At 39.2% G+C, this 14866-nt stretch overlaps 1 long non-coding RNA gene across 3 annotated transcripts in view; it reads right to left on the bottom strand.

Moving 5' to 3' along the window:
• Positions 1 to 303: 303 nt before the first annotated feature.
• The window catches only part of LOC113922728, a 78449-nt gene continuing 63886 nt past the window's right edge, over positions 304 to 14866 (bottom strand). For all 3 annotated transcript variants that reach the window (XR_003520051.2, XR_003520050.2, XR_003520049.2), the window contains 2 exons: positions 7089 to 7196; positions 304 to 549 (listed from right to left, as the gene is read on the bottom strand). This is a non-coding gene — a long non-coding RNA (uncharacterized LOC113922728). The remainder of the gene's footprint in view (positions 550 to 7088; positions 7197 to 14866) is intronic.

Below are 14866 nucleotides of genomic sequence, written 5' to 3'. Positions count from 1 at the left end.
GAATCTCGAGATAGAGATTATCTTGCATCATCTATGTTGGATATAAATACTGTCACATGTATTCTTCTAAGAGGGAGGCAGACAGAGATTTCACACACACACACACACACACACACACACACACACACACACACACACACACACTGAAGGGGGACAGGTGATGTGGCCACAGAAGCAGATACTGGAGTGAAGTGCCATAAGCGAAAGTGTTGGCAGCCACCAGCTGGAAAAAGCAAGGGATGGATTCTCCCTTAGAACTGTGGAGGGAGCATGGTGTTAGATTCTGGCCTCCAGAACTGAGAGAATAAGGTTCAGTTGTTTTAGGCCACCAAGTTTGTAGTAATTTGTTACAGCAGCCACAGGAAATAAAATATACCATTTTTATCAAAGGTTTAGCCTTGGAGAGAGAGGAATCATTTTCCCAGGGCATCTCTGGCGGCCTCTTCAGGGACCTGGATCTGTAGGGGTCTGTCGGATCTGTCAAACTGACAGGACTACTTGCCAGGAGCCTTGTCCGTCCAGTAGATAGAGCTCCTTGTTCTAGCTGAACTGTGTGGCAAAGAAAGGCAAACATAAGTAAATCAATCAGACCCCCTGCTCTGACTACTTGAATATGGAAACCAGACCATCCCATCTCAACTGTCACTGTATGATCTTTGGAAAATTACCTAATCTTTCAATGCTTCCCCAGACCAGTTTGACTTCAGAGTCTGTGCTCTTTCCTGTTATACTATGCTGGCTCTCTAGTGAGCTTCTTGCCAATATGACAGGTGAAAGCTTAGGTTTGTTAATTAGGAACTAAAGATACATGGCTTATTTGCACTCCAGGTTTATGGAGACATCCATAAGTGTCCCATTTGTAATTCTAATTTTGACTTAAGTGGCAAAAACAATTCCCTCAAAAAGATTATTTATGAGTTGGGGGTTGAATGACACTATGAATTTTTTGCTTGGTTCTCTGCCCTGCTTTTCATTTTCCATTACAAATGAATTTCCAGAGATACTCTGCTTTCCTTCTTCAATTTCTCTGTAGGTCTGTCAAAGAAGTGTATTGAAAAAGCTCCCTTCACTAGCAATTAACATCAGTTTTGACTCGGAATAGTACTTTAATCCGAGACCGAGGCACTGGGATTAAGTTTTAACTTGCCCTACCTGCCACTCAATTGAATACTCTTTCTGAAGGTCACTTAGCCTTCTTTAATTATTTCTGTTTCCATTAGTGTTACAGAATAAAAATTTACTGATCTGTCTGGTGGGCATTTTAGTTTATATAAATTGAGATTTGGGAATTCATTTGGATGAAATAAGATGCTGGCTAAAACTCAAGGCAAACATTTTGCTGATGCTCGAACCTTAGGACCAAAAAAGTTTACACTCCCTGGTTTCCCTAGGGAGTGGGGATTGAGAAAACCACAGAAAATAGCTATTCTTGGAAACCCTGTTGCCAGGCAAATGCCATAGGGCGAGGGCTCAGAGAAGCTTGTTTCTCCTCCCATAGCCAAAGGGTGAGCTAGCTCTGACTGGAACCGCGGTCAGGTTTTAGAATCCTTGGGACTGATTGGGAGGACAAGACGGGGAGGCCAGGCGAAAAGGGAGATCACCAGAATGGCCCTTAGAATGCAGTCCCAGAATAGCTGCCCAGTTTAGGTCTCTCTCAAACACCACGGACTTCCTGGAAGCCCTCTCTGCATTTGACGTTTGGGTACTCTTCTTGTGTACCCTTCTCTACCAGGAAATACAGAGACCACTTGAAGAGAACTAGATCTGTCCTAAAGTTTCTACTTGAGATGGACTCCAGTGGTTTGGGACTAAAAATAATTTTTATCTTACTTCATTTAGGGTCTGGGAGAGAAACTGAAGTGTTATAATTTACCTGATAAGACTGAAAATATTAAGGAAATGTAGTATACTTCTCAATAAGTACAATGCCACCTTTCCTTCAGAGCCCAGGGTGACTTGGTGGCCACTCTCATTGTCTTTGTCCTATCTCAGATTGACGTTTGGAGCAGGTTTATGTTCTAATTAGGACAAACTGCAGTTCACTACAATGCTATATTTGCTATTCAATGAGTCATACTAAAAGCCCCATGTTCTTAAATGGCATGAAGAACAGGGATCAAGGTAAAAATCATGATCACAAAATGTGCTGTTTCTGAAAACCTAGAGGGAGACAAAAAGATCGAGTATCTAAGTTCAAGGTTCCTTTGGAGTGGAACTTCTGTAGGGCAGCAGATTGCTTGAGGATGGATATTGATTTGCCCAGAGAGAGGAGTAAGTTGCAGACAGTGGATTGTCTACTATTGAAACATTCCTCCAACATTTTAGGTGTAGCCTTTAGTTCCTAATACATAGCAAATATACACACACACACAGCAAATGCACATTATCCTCAGCCATTTACTTTGATTTTTTAGAAATGTTTCAATTATGTCATAAGATGATGTCCTTACTTGATACATATTTAAAGTTTTCCTTTAATGTCCTCTACTGGTTTAGAGCTTCCTTTGATTCCTTTCCAAAGTGGACAAACTTTTCAAAGGCTTTTGTGTGGAGCTGCCATGGATGGGAAAATGCTTAAGTATTGTTAGCTACTAAGTAAGGGACTGGACTGAGGGGATGCAAAAGAGAAGGGAGATCATAGATGGAGCTACCCAGTTAGCCAGGGAAGGTAGGAGAATAGGGGGCAGGGGACCAAGAACTGGTGTGGAGGAAAAGGAAGGACAAAATCTGAGTGGAACCTTATAGGAAAGGGAGCCACGCTCATGTACCTCAAAGTCAGTAACCCAAGTTGGAAGACCAGAAATAGTTGAGTGGATTTATTTTAAATAGTAAGATATAATTAAATAGTAATGGTAGAACGGATAAGGGTGGAAAAATGAATAGGATCATATGTTATATGTATCAGTGTGCTGCAGGGGGACATCTTTAAATATTTAATACTATGTGAGCTTTACAGGACGTTATACTAGAAGCCTGTGGTATTGTAACCAATTGTAAGTTAAAAAGAAAAACAATCATAAGGGAATAATGATTGCTGTTGACAAGTTTCTTTTTGAAGTAGAGATACTATGATCAGGTTTATGAAATGAAGGAAGGCATCTGTGCTAACTATCCAGAGGCCTGTGATTTCATAATGTATGATGGGAAATCTTAAAAAAAAATTAGCATCACTAGCTACTTGCTCTATTCTAGGAAATTCCTGAAAAATCAGGTGGCACAAGTTGCTCAGAAGAGGTGAAAGGGTTTTTCATAATCCAAACAGGAGGAGGAAGGGGAAATGTGTGAGTAATTACTGAATAAGAATCACTGAAAAAGGAGGCTGTCCTTAAGGGGGGGAGGCAGTTGGTAAATTTTTTATAGGAAAATTCTTAAGTAGTTGCCAACAGCTAACCTCCAGGATGTGAAGTGCTTTGTGGGAAATATATTCTGGCTGGCAGGCAGGATTTGGGGGATGTTGCTTTCAGATTCATCTCAACCCATCCACACTTACCTGAAGTCCCTTATTGCTCTAGGTCAGGGAAGAGTTATTTAGGGTTCCTGACTCTACTTAATCCTTAAAACTGGGTTGGAGAGAGAGAGAGAGAGAGACGCAGGAATTTTGGCATCTTTAAGTCTGACAGCTTAAATAAAGGGCGATGTATATAAAGAGGAGCATAACAAGAGGAGTTGAAGATTGGAAGGATGTACCCAGAGCTAGGAATACACTTGACCCTTTTGTTGCCCATACCATACGGCTGCCATTTTAATCACTACTTGACTAAATGGTAGAAAGCAATTACAGTAAGTATTCAATTTAATCACTTTGCATCCATACACAGACCCAAAGGGCTTCACTTACATATTTCATCACATAAAGTGTCCACAATTCTCTGCCTTGCTGAAATAGATGTTTCCTGCAAGGATCTGTAGATGATTTTCTGGCTTATTTTCTCATTGGTTAAACTCATTGTTTCACATTTCTGCTATTTGCTTTAAAAGAAAGGGCAAAGCTAGCTCACATTTTGCATTCTGTAGGAAGTTTGTTTTACCCATTCGGAAAATCAGGACTGCATCTTTACGGGGCTAGAAGTTAAAGGGAAATCATTCCCTCCAACTCCCACCGTTGGTCATCCAGTCCAGTGAATAAAACCCCAAGGTTAGTTGATTATTAAAAACAAACAAACAAACAAACAAACGCTTAATCCAGGCTTCTATTGCTCTGGTGTTCAGTGGCTTCATTCTGGGACTGCTCCAGATTGCGCCCTTCTCCCATCCCACATCAAGCTGATTTGCAAATTTACACAACTGGCCCGAAAGAGAGAATAACTGATGACTCAGTATAAACCCATCACCACTCTTGGAAAATACAATTCATAAATGCATTCCTTATTCAAATTTAGTAGCATTTTATAGGCAGGAGATCAGCGTATTATCTGAGAAAGATTCATGCCACATTTTGTTTAAAAATCTGTTTCATTATTTCACAGCCATACTTCAGTAGTTCAGTCTATAATAGCTTCTTCTTGGCCCTTAAAATGACTCCTTTGTTTCTGCATTATAGAGAATCAGAATGAATTATTCACAGATACCTGTGCGCATTAAGAAATAATGGCCTAATTCTTGAATAAAGCCAGTGTTCCCTATCTAGTCATACCTGCAGGAAGAGCATATGCTTATTCCTTTCCCAGAAACACTTCCTAATTTTCTCTCCTCCGCATTCATTCAGTCCAACATTTTCACCCTTGGGTTTCAACTGAGATATACCTTTCTCTGGAAAGATTTCCTCCTCTCCTTCCTATACCCTAATACTGAATCAACTGATCCTATTTCATCCTATAAAATTCTGTGCCCTTCCTACCCCATCACACTTACTACACTGCACTGTAATTATCTGATTACTTATCTGCATCTATAATTATAAATAACGAGGGAACAGTTCCCATTTAATCTTCATCCCCCAATCTAATGCTTAAAAATAATAGGTGGTTTAAGGAAATCATGAACAAATAATAAATATCATCAAGAAATCAGTATTGCCAGATGTTGCTCTAAACGTTTTACACATCAGCTCATTTAAGTGTTACAATAACTCCATGAGTTATGTACCATTAATATTCCCATTTTATAAATGGGAAAAACTTAGTTACAGTGAGGTTTCATAATGTATCCAAAGTCTTCTAGCTAGTAAATGGCAAAACAGGGTCAGGTCCCAAAAGGAGAGGGTAGAGGGTAGGCAAAAAGTAGCAGGCAGGTGTCACTACATATTCAATGGAACACAGTATGGATTATTCAAATTATCTACTAATATTTGGAGATCTTGAAAGGCATGTTTGTATGAAAAGCTCATTAATATATTGTATTTCACAAACTGAATGTTTGGACTGGTATTTAGAATTTTATGCTTTATCATATGTATATAAAAAGTCCTTCAAATTTATTGTTTTTCATGCAAGAAAAGCAGATAAACCAAACCATTTCCTCCCTAGTTCAAGCTCAAAATCAGCAGGCATAAACCCTTAAGTGTTAAGTTATATTATTTTTGAGACTGACGTGACATGTCCTAGATTTCAGAAGTAGATGCTGCGAAAGACCGAATGAATTTTTGAATAAAAAACCATTTATAGGACGTAAACATTAAGGGAGAGGGGGAGGGGCAGAACCATCTGATTAGAATCAGATCTGGATTACTGCCACCTAGTGATCTGAGAAAACCATCTGCCCCCACATACTCCCAAAAACATACTCATCAGAATAAATGTTTGCTGTGACTTTCCCCCACCCCCAAATATCCTAGTGACAAATTGTCTCTGCAACGTTTTAAGGCCACCCACCCATGATTAAAAAATAATCATAATAAAAAGGAAAACGGCTATGTTGGATTGGGAAAGAAAGGAAGGGAAAACAACAGGGGAAACTTCAATACAAGGCAGATACAACAGAACACTCACACAAATGAGATGGAGAAAAGTAAAGGCAAGATCAAAAGCGGTGGTAATTCAAAAATGGTAGTAAGAGAAAATGGGAAAAACTGATACAAAGATAAGTAGCATGAAAAAAAAATTTTTTAAAAAGCAAGAAATAGAAGACAATAAAACTTTGAACTATTGGTGAAATTGTGAAATCACCAAACATAAAAGGACAGAGGAAAAAGACTAAAAGAGATGAAGCAAGAATGGCAGATGAAAGAAAGTGGATGGACTAAGAGATTAGTCTTGGGGTAGAAGGTTTGAGGATTTTTTTTTTTTTAATAATATATCAGAGTGCCACATTATTTTTTTTAAGGATAATCAAGGGAGTAATTTTTTTCTATTAAATACAGTTGGGGCTACCCAGTATCCTTGCTGTGCAACTCGTTTCTTTCTATTTTTTTCCTTCTGTGAAATCCAATGGTCTTCTTTAATATTTTTTCCTTGCTTCATTGAAATAGTTTTAACTGCCTTTACTCCCTTGAGATGATTTTAAACTTGCACCTGGAATTATGTGGATGTAGGGTTTCCCACACTGAACAATTTTATTTTTTTAGCATTGATTGTAACCATATTGAGAAGCCACACCTTAAGGAAGTGTATTTAGGTGATTATTGATATTCAGATAAGCTCATAATTCAAACCGGGATAAAACAATAACAAAAGCAATAGTAATAATAATACCTAACATGTATCTCATTTCATGTTATAAAAAACACTTTAACGTACATTTTCTTACTTTATTCCCTGAATAATGGTGTTTGAAATGGTTTCATCAGCCCATCAGCCCAGACAGATGTGAACTTTGAGCTCTGAAATACATATGAACTTTCCCAAAGTACTCGTTAGTGAGTGCCTCGTCAACTGGCTCTAACTCTTGCAACAAGTATCTTTTCATCACTAATCTTCCTATTTTCTTTGAGAGAAGAAAGAGCTACCTTTTTGTTGTTGTTGTTCCAAAGTCTAATACGGAACAGTAAAGAGTTTGAAGATGGTGTGGACAAAACTTGGAAGGAATTGTCACTACCCACCCATTTAATGGGAATTCCTATGTAAAAGGATTGTTTTCTTTTCCCTGCATGACCTCATATATTTTGCAATTTTCTAGGCAGGTTGTGAAGGAATTTATTGAGAAGTCCTTACCTTAAAGGCTTTCCAACTACTTCAATGGCTTCTTATTCCATTTCCAGATTCTGTAGTGCATTGCCATGTTGAGAATATTATCTCCTTTGGTGATATACATGAATACACCTGTAAATTAAAAAAAAATGAAGACTTCATTCAATCCTTTTGAACGTCCCATCTGTACAAAGTACTATACAGAATCCTATAGGGCGGGTGCCTGGGTGGCTCAGTCGTTAAGGGTCTGCCTTTGGCTCAGGTCATGATCCCAGGGTCCTGGGATCGAGTCCCACATCAGGCTCCCTGCTCGGCAGGAAGCCTGCTTCCCCCTCTCCCACTCCCCCTGCTTGTGTTCCTGCTCTCGCTACCTCTCTCTCTGTCGAATAAATAAATAAAATCTTAAAAAAAAAAAGAATCCTATAGGGCACAGGAAAATAAGCAGGGGCACCCGCTTTCAAGAAGCTTTCCATTTATAAATAATAGAGAGTATTGAAATTGTGACTGGGTGATGGGCATCAAAGAGGGCACACGATGTGATGAGCACCCTGTTATATGCAACTAATGAATCACTGAACACTACATCAAAAACTAACGATGTACTATATGTTGGCTAATAGAACTAAAATAAAAGAAACTGTGATTAGAAAGACACCCATCATTTATCTATTCAATAAATAATTATCTGGTGTTAATTATGTATCAAGTAGTATGTCCAGGCACAAGGATACAAGGCAGACACCACCCTGCTCTCATGGGGTTTATAGTTTAGGGAAGTATGACATGAATATCACTTTTGCTCCTATACTAGGGCAGCTACCCATAACTGCCTATCAATAATTCTAACTATTTCTCAGACTTAACTTTTTTCTATTTAAGATAAAAGCAGTCTTACAGCAGCCTCTTTGGTGTACAGATCTGCAACTTCCCCATCTGAAATCTAGGACATTTACTTCTGGTTTTCAAAAAGGAGTTTATGGCTTGGCTTCTAACAACTTGTTTTCAACCTGAACTGGAAAAAAAATGACCTAGTTCATGAGATTTACCTAAAATGGAAGGGAACAGTGATGTAAATTGGTAGGCAAATGTCTAGCCAGTTCAACTTGATTTTCATGGATTCAATGGCTTTTAGATCTGCAAGATTTAGTCCGGTGTTCAAACTTTGTAGATCAGAAAACTGTTGTGTAGATGGAAGATAAAGGGAGAGGCAAAGAGATAAATTCAGAATACTTTTCAGCAATCCAGTCAAGAGCATTACTGACTCACCTTGGTTGTCAGCTGTGAAATTTGAGAAAGAAGAAGATAGAAATGAGAGATTATGGAGGTAAAATCTGCAGTAATTAGAATAATTTGTGAGAAACAAAATAGAGAACATGAGACTACTCTGAAATTTTTGATGCTGGGGCCATTATCAGACATATGGACCACAGAATGAGGAAAGTTTTGAGAAGAATTTATAGGTAGATGGGAACTACATTGCTGTGGGACCGAACAACTTAATATAAATAAGTCAGCAGGATGTTCTGGCTGAATCTAAGCAGGGGTTGTGAGGCCAGGGACCCTACCTCTGCCTCCTTGAAGTCTATAAGCATGGGTCAAACATATGGGCTTTTGAAGGAGAGAAATGGAGGACATGGTGGAGTCTCCTCTTCAGTCTTGCTGCTGGGACTGAATTTATTACTGACAGAGAAAGGGCAATCCAAGCCAATAAATAAAGAGACACAAAAAGAGGACACAGGGAAAGAAGAAAAACCTTCATTACATCTGAAATACTGACTCAGCCCATGTGTGACCCTGGAGACTCTCAGGAGTAAGGGTGGGTAGAAGGAGCTTGCTTGGGAGCTGGAGATCTTTCATTAGTGGGTGGGGACAGAAACTAGAAAATGTAAATGATTATTATTAATGTAACTTTTTTTTCTGACAATAAGTAGATGAGCCTTGGGAAATCTGGGTTATAAATAACAAGAGCCTCTGAGATTTAAACTATTAAATCTACATATAATGTTTCAGACTAGAAATATAAACAATTCCATGTCCAATAGGACTGAGGTTTAACTTGACACATTTAAAGATATATAGTAATTAAAAGAGAAATTGATCATCCATGGAAGCCTGCGGGGGAGGGGGTACCAGTAATATCCATTTATTGAGCACTTGCTAAGTGTGAGGGATTTTGTTAAATATTTTATATAATTATCTTACTAATCCTTAAAACAGTCCCCAAAGGTAGATCATATTCCTTTTTATTTTTCATACGAGGAAACAGAAGAGAGAGAAGAAAAGAAACGTACTCGAGGTTACTCAGAGCTAAAATTCAAACCCAATCTATTACTATTAAGGATTGTTCAAGAAGGAGGAAGGATAAGTCAATATATTTCAAGTATCATGGCTCATGATGGAAGTAGTTACAGTGGATAAGATGACCAATCCCTAACTTTTCCAAGCTCAAACCTTCAATCAAAGCACTGTGAAAGCAAAAGAAAAAATAGGTGCATTCTTAACTGTAAAATAATTATTATCTAGGCAGAAATAAAATATACACATGCACACTTAATGTTAAATACAGAACGGTAACACAAGAGTTAAACGAGTGTTACAGATTATAAGCATTATAAGATGTAAAGGCATTAAGGTATTAAGGTATTAAGGAGGTCAGATTTTATTTAGGCTAGGGAGGACAACTCGGCATCCGTAATGGAAAGTGCAGCCGACTCGAGGTCAGCTTTTCCAAAACTAGGTATGTGATCATGAGCAGTCACTTTGCATTTCTACCTCCACTGCAGCTTCCTCTGCTATAAAAGGAAGGCTTTGCATTGGATTAATTAATTCATTCAGAACATCCATTTAAAGTGCCCACAATAATGCACAGAACTAGGAATATCAAATAAATAAGATCTGGTTTTTGTTCTCAAGAAATTTACTGCCTAGGAGGGGAGATCTAAATGCCAATAAATAACATTCCTCTAAAATGATAATCACTATGATGTGGTTATGAACGAAGCACTGAGAGACACCTCAGCTGCCCATGGGTAAGGGAACACTCCACTTGAGACCATGGTTGGATAAATGTTGAACCGTGTTGTTGGGTGAATCAGGTAATGATAGAAACTTCCACACAGGAAAGAATTGTGTAGATCTTTGCTAATGTCTCTTGCAGCATTAATATTTCATATGTCTTTGCTTCTGCCTTGTTTGGAGGAGGAGGAAGGGAGTGAACAAATGTAGAGTAGGAGTATGTATATGAATTAATGAAGAGAAGAGAGAAGGAAGTAACTGCCTGGGCTTCTTCAAACCCCTAATATGTGTTCAATGTGAATGCTGTGAAGGAGAACACAAAAGAAAGTAGGTAATTAAAACCTGTGCCACCTCTATATTTCCATCATATGCGAAGTCTTAAAGATACTGCAGATATGGTATAATGGTATATGGTAAATTTGTGTCCCTTGTCAACATTGAGGACTCTCATCTAGAGGCAGTAGGTGTAGTGCTTAAGAACTTGAGCATTGAGGGGTGCTTGGGTGGCTCAGTTGGTTAGCTTCAGACTCTTGATTTCACCACAGGTCATGATCTCAGGGTCGTGGGATCGAGCCCCACCTTGAGTCCCACTTTGGGCTCCAAGCTCAGCAGGGAGTCTGCTGGAGATACTTTCTCTCTTCCTCTCCCTCTACCCCTCCCCCGCTTGCACACTCCTCTCGCTCTCTCACTCCCTCTCAAATAAATACATAAATAAAATCTTTTTTTTTTTTTTAAGATTTTATTTATTTGAGAGGGAGCAAGAGAGCATGAGCAGGGCAGAGGCAGAGGGAGAAGCAGACTCCCTGCTGAGCAGGGAGCCCGATGTGGGGTTCAATCCCACATGACTTGAGCCGAAGGCAGATACCTAACTGACTGAGCCATCCAGGCACCCCGATAAACAAAATCTAAAAAAAAAGAATTTGGGCTTTGAGTCAGGTCACACAAGTTCACATCACAATGCCCCCACTTACTAGTTGTTAAGATCCTAAAGAAGTTAAAACTCTTTTGGGCCTTAGTCTTCTCATCTGTAAAATGGGAATAATAACACTAGCTGTTTCATGTTGTGAGAATTAAATGGGTTAAACATATAAAGAGCTTAGAGCCCAGTCTGGTGCACAAAAGTATCAAAGTATTAGCTGTTATCACCTGTTAGTCTGTAGAGTGCCTACCATGAAGGATGAGGTGAGTCACTGGTGATATGTTTCCTCTGTGAGTAACATCAGGATGCTTCTCTGTCTATCCTTCAATAGGGATGGCTTAGAATACCTTTATTTAGTCATGATACAAAGTCTGTTGAATTAGGCCCATTCTAGGCACTATGGATCATATTAAAGGAAAAATAAGACTTGAAGTCCAATATTACCAAAACAAGGTAGTTATATTTTAATTATCAAATGAATGCTTAAGAGTTCAGAGGAGGCAGGGGACATCCAGAGAATCCTTCCTGGGTGGCACTGAAAGCATATAATGGTAGACATCACTTCAAGGAACTCACTCAGGATTTGCCTCAGCTGGTTTGTGCACTCCCTTTGCATTCAAAAGCCTTTCTTCCCCCTACCCCCAACCCCACCCCCAAGTGCTTTTAGAACAAAATCTGAGCCAGCCGACCCAGTATGCTGGAGGAGAGTCAAGGCTGGGAAAGTATCATGGACTGTGTTAGCAATCAACAGAAAAGATATTTTTAAACAAAAGAAGTTTTCCCAGCTTCCAAGAAAAGAAACAAAAGGCTTTTCTAAAATGAATCCTGGTAGAAACTGTTCTTGTTCTGTGACTTTTATGTCACTTGGACAAGTCAGCACATAGAAATGGTTATTTTCCTGTCGACATCACTGCATGGGTACTTCTCCTTAGAATGACGTAAGAGCCTTAGTGCTCAGTCCCATGCACTGCTCACCCTCCAGTGGCAATGACTTTCAGAAACAATAAAGATATCTCTGCTCGGTCTCGCTCTCTCTTGATTATACTGCAGGCACAACCTGTGTGGGGAAACAATCTCCTGGATCATACTGAAGGTTCGCACAGATGGAACATTAGTGGGAGGAGTTGCCAGCTACTTTCCTGCCAACTTGTTAGTGCTGGAGACATTATCCTCTTGTTTTGCCAGTTTAATAGAGGATCAGTCGTAAAGATTCTCTGTAGGCTCAGCAACATAATTATTATCTATGGTCTCTGCATTAACTGTGAGAAAACATCATGGTCTGAATCTGCCTAATTTCAAATGCCACGCTGTGCCCACATTCAGCCCACAATCGAACCTGAAAACTCAATATATCCTTAGCATTGTTACTGCTATCATGGCGGGTGTGAAGTCTATGTTTTCCCAAGCCATGATGTTAACCATTGCTGTGCTGCTTCTGTACATAAAGGTTACTTTCTCTGTTCCCCGGACCTTTTCCAACATCAGTGCCCTTGTAGTTCAAAATTAGCGAAAAGGTAAAAATCTGTGTCAAATTTAGTTCTGGTACTCAGTCCAGAAGTGCCAAGCCCCTGAAAATTTGGAAAACAAACTTCTTAACAGATGGGCTACATAAAGTTTACAACATGTGCAGTGTGGGAGGTAGTATGGCTCTGGGCGAGAAACAGAAGACTGGAAATTTAGGAGCTCAGAGTTTTTGAATTTGCTCTTGTTTTTTGCCTGTAGGCATATCGCATAAGCTCATAGCCTTCATTTGTCTTACATGACCTCATATCTTAACCTTATAAGTGAGTAATAAGAAATCAGGCAAAGTTTTTCCTAATATGACACAGCATCAAAATACTTATTGCTACTATTAGGATTATGTGCAGTTGGTATCAAATTGTCACTAGTATGTGGCTGCAGGATCTAGAAAAATCCATGATGTAATTTTAGAAGGAACAGATCTCTTTCTTTGAGGGCAGGTATATAACTGGTAAGCAATCATCACAATGGGAAAGGATGTTGCCAGCCTTAGACAAATCATGACAAATGATTGGATTGTGACTTCTACTAGAATTTTCTTTTTTTTTTTTTTAAGGAGGCTCCATGCCCAAGTTGGGACTTGAACTCATGACCCTGAGATCACGAGTCACAAGCTCTACTGACTGAGCCAGCCAGGCACCCCTGGATTGTGATTTCTAAAGCTAAGTCTGCACTGTTCTTTTTACGTGGCCTCTGGAAACTGAAGAGATGTTAGAAAATGTTTAGAACCAAAGTATTATGATATGAATTTGCTAATAGTCTACGAACAAAGGTTCTCAAACATTGATCACCAGTTTTATTCAGGGGCCTGCTGATTGGGAATTTCTGGAAGTAGAGTGAAGAAATAAGTATTTTGAAAAAGTATCTTAAATGATTCCAATGACCAGTCATGCTTGAGATCAGTCACAATCATAAAAGCATGTGCATCATTAACAGAGTTTTTAACTAAATTGAGGTTGACTGAAATTCCAAAACCAACAGGAAATATAGGAGTTGTCATTTAAGAGAATAGAGGACTGGCTTAGAAGAAGACGGGAGAGACATGAACGTCAGGAAGAGGAATCCATGGGTCAGCCTACTCGGAAGTAGGAAGTTGCAGCATCGTCATCCGGACCACAGAGATAGAATAGGAAATTCAGCAGCATGAGCAGAGAAAGATCTCTTTATGGAGTCTCAGTGTACATGCCACCTCTCTGTAGAACTTATATTCTGCTTCCATATTTGCAGTGTCCCCTTTCTAATCCATCTTCCAGTATGAATTTAGAGTGCTCTCTCAAGAATTCAAATTTGAACTATGATACTGCCCCTTTTAAAGCACTCCAGTGGCACTCATATTTTCAGGAGCAAAGACCAAGCCCTGTCCTGCATAAGCAGAATTTCGTATACTTCTATAACCAAACTTTGCTCCTTTTTCTTATTGCTGACCACCTTTTAAGACAAACTGAGTTTCTGTCACTCTTAGGACACATCAAATTCCTTCCCACCTTGGGGTCTTCACACATATTGACCTTTTTTTTTTTTTAAAGATTTTATTTATTTATTTGACAGAAAGAGACACACAGCGAGAGAGGAACACAAGCAGGGGGAGTGGGAGAGGGAGAAGCAGGCTTCCCTTGGAGCAAGGAGCCTGATGTGGGGCTCAATCCTAGGACCCTGGGGCAGACACTTAAGGACTGAGCCACCCAGGTGCCCCACATATTGACTTTTTTATGGCAACATTTCTCTGTTTTCCTCCATATCCGCCCCTCCCCGCAACTATTCACCTGGCAGATTTCTGGTCATCTCCTACACTACACATGAGAGACCACTTATTCAAGGAGGGCTCCTCTGACCATCCAGTCTAAATTAGGTCCCCTCATTATACACTATATTTTCTTAATGGCATTAACCATAATCTAGAACTTCGTTTACTTGCTTGACTATTTAAATTCTACAGGAGAGCGAGAGCTTTATAAGGACAGTCTGTTTTGTTCATCACTACATATACTGTGTCTACCACAGTGCCTAGAACATAGTATGTTCTCAAAAAATAATTGTTGAAGTAATTAATGAGTGCATCATATATGTTCAGAGACCCAAGAAAATTAAGACAAAGTAAGAAAGATGATTTTCCTTATTAAGTCCTTTAGTGTACCATGTATACTATGCCACACACCTATCTAATGGTATTGTTCTAAGTGTTATGGGAGACACAGAGATGAATCACACGATTGGAAAAGATAGATATGTAAGCAAAGATTATAATAATTGGCAAAATGAAGTGAGTTGTATGACAGAGGCACAATATCCAGGAGGAGTAACTAATTTTTTTTTTATAGATCCAGGCAAGATTGGCCAATGAGGGAAT

Source organism: Zalophus californianus, chromosome 9 (assembly GCF_009762305.2).
Source record: "Zalophus californianus isolate mZalCal1 chromosome 9, mZalCal1.pri.v2, whole genome shotgun sequence".
Lineage (NCBI taxonomy): Eukaryota > Metazoa > Chordata > Mammalia > Carnivora > Otariidae > Zalophus > Zalophus californianus.
This window is presented reverse-complemented; position numbering and strand designations above follow the sequence as displayed.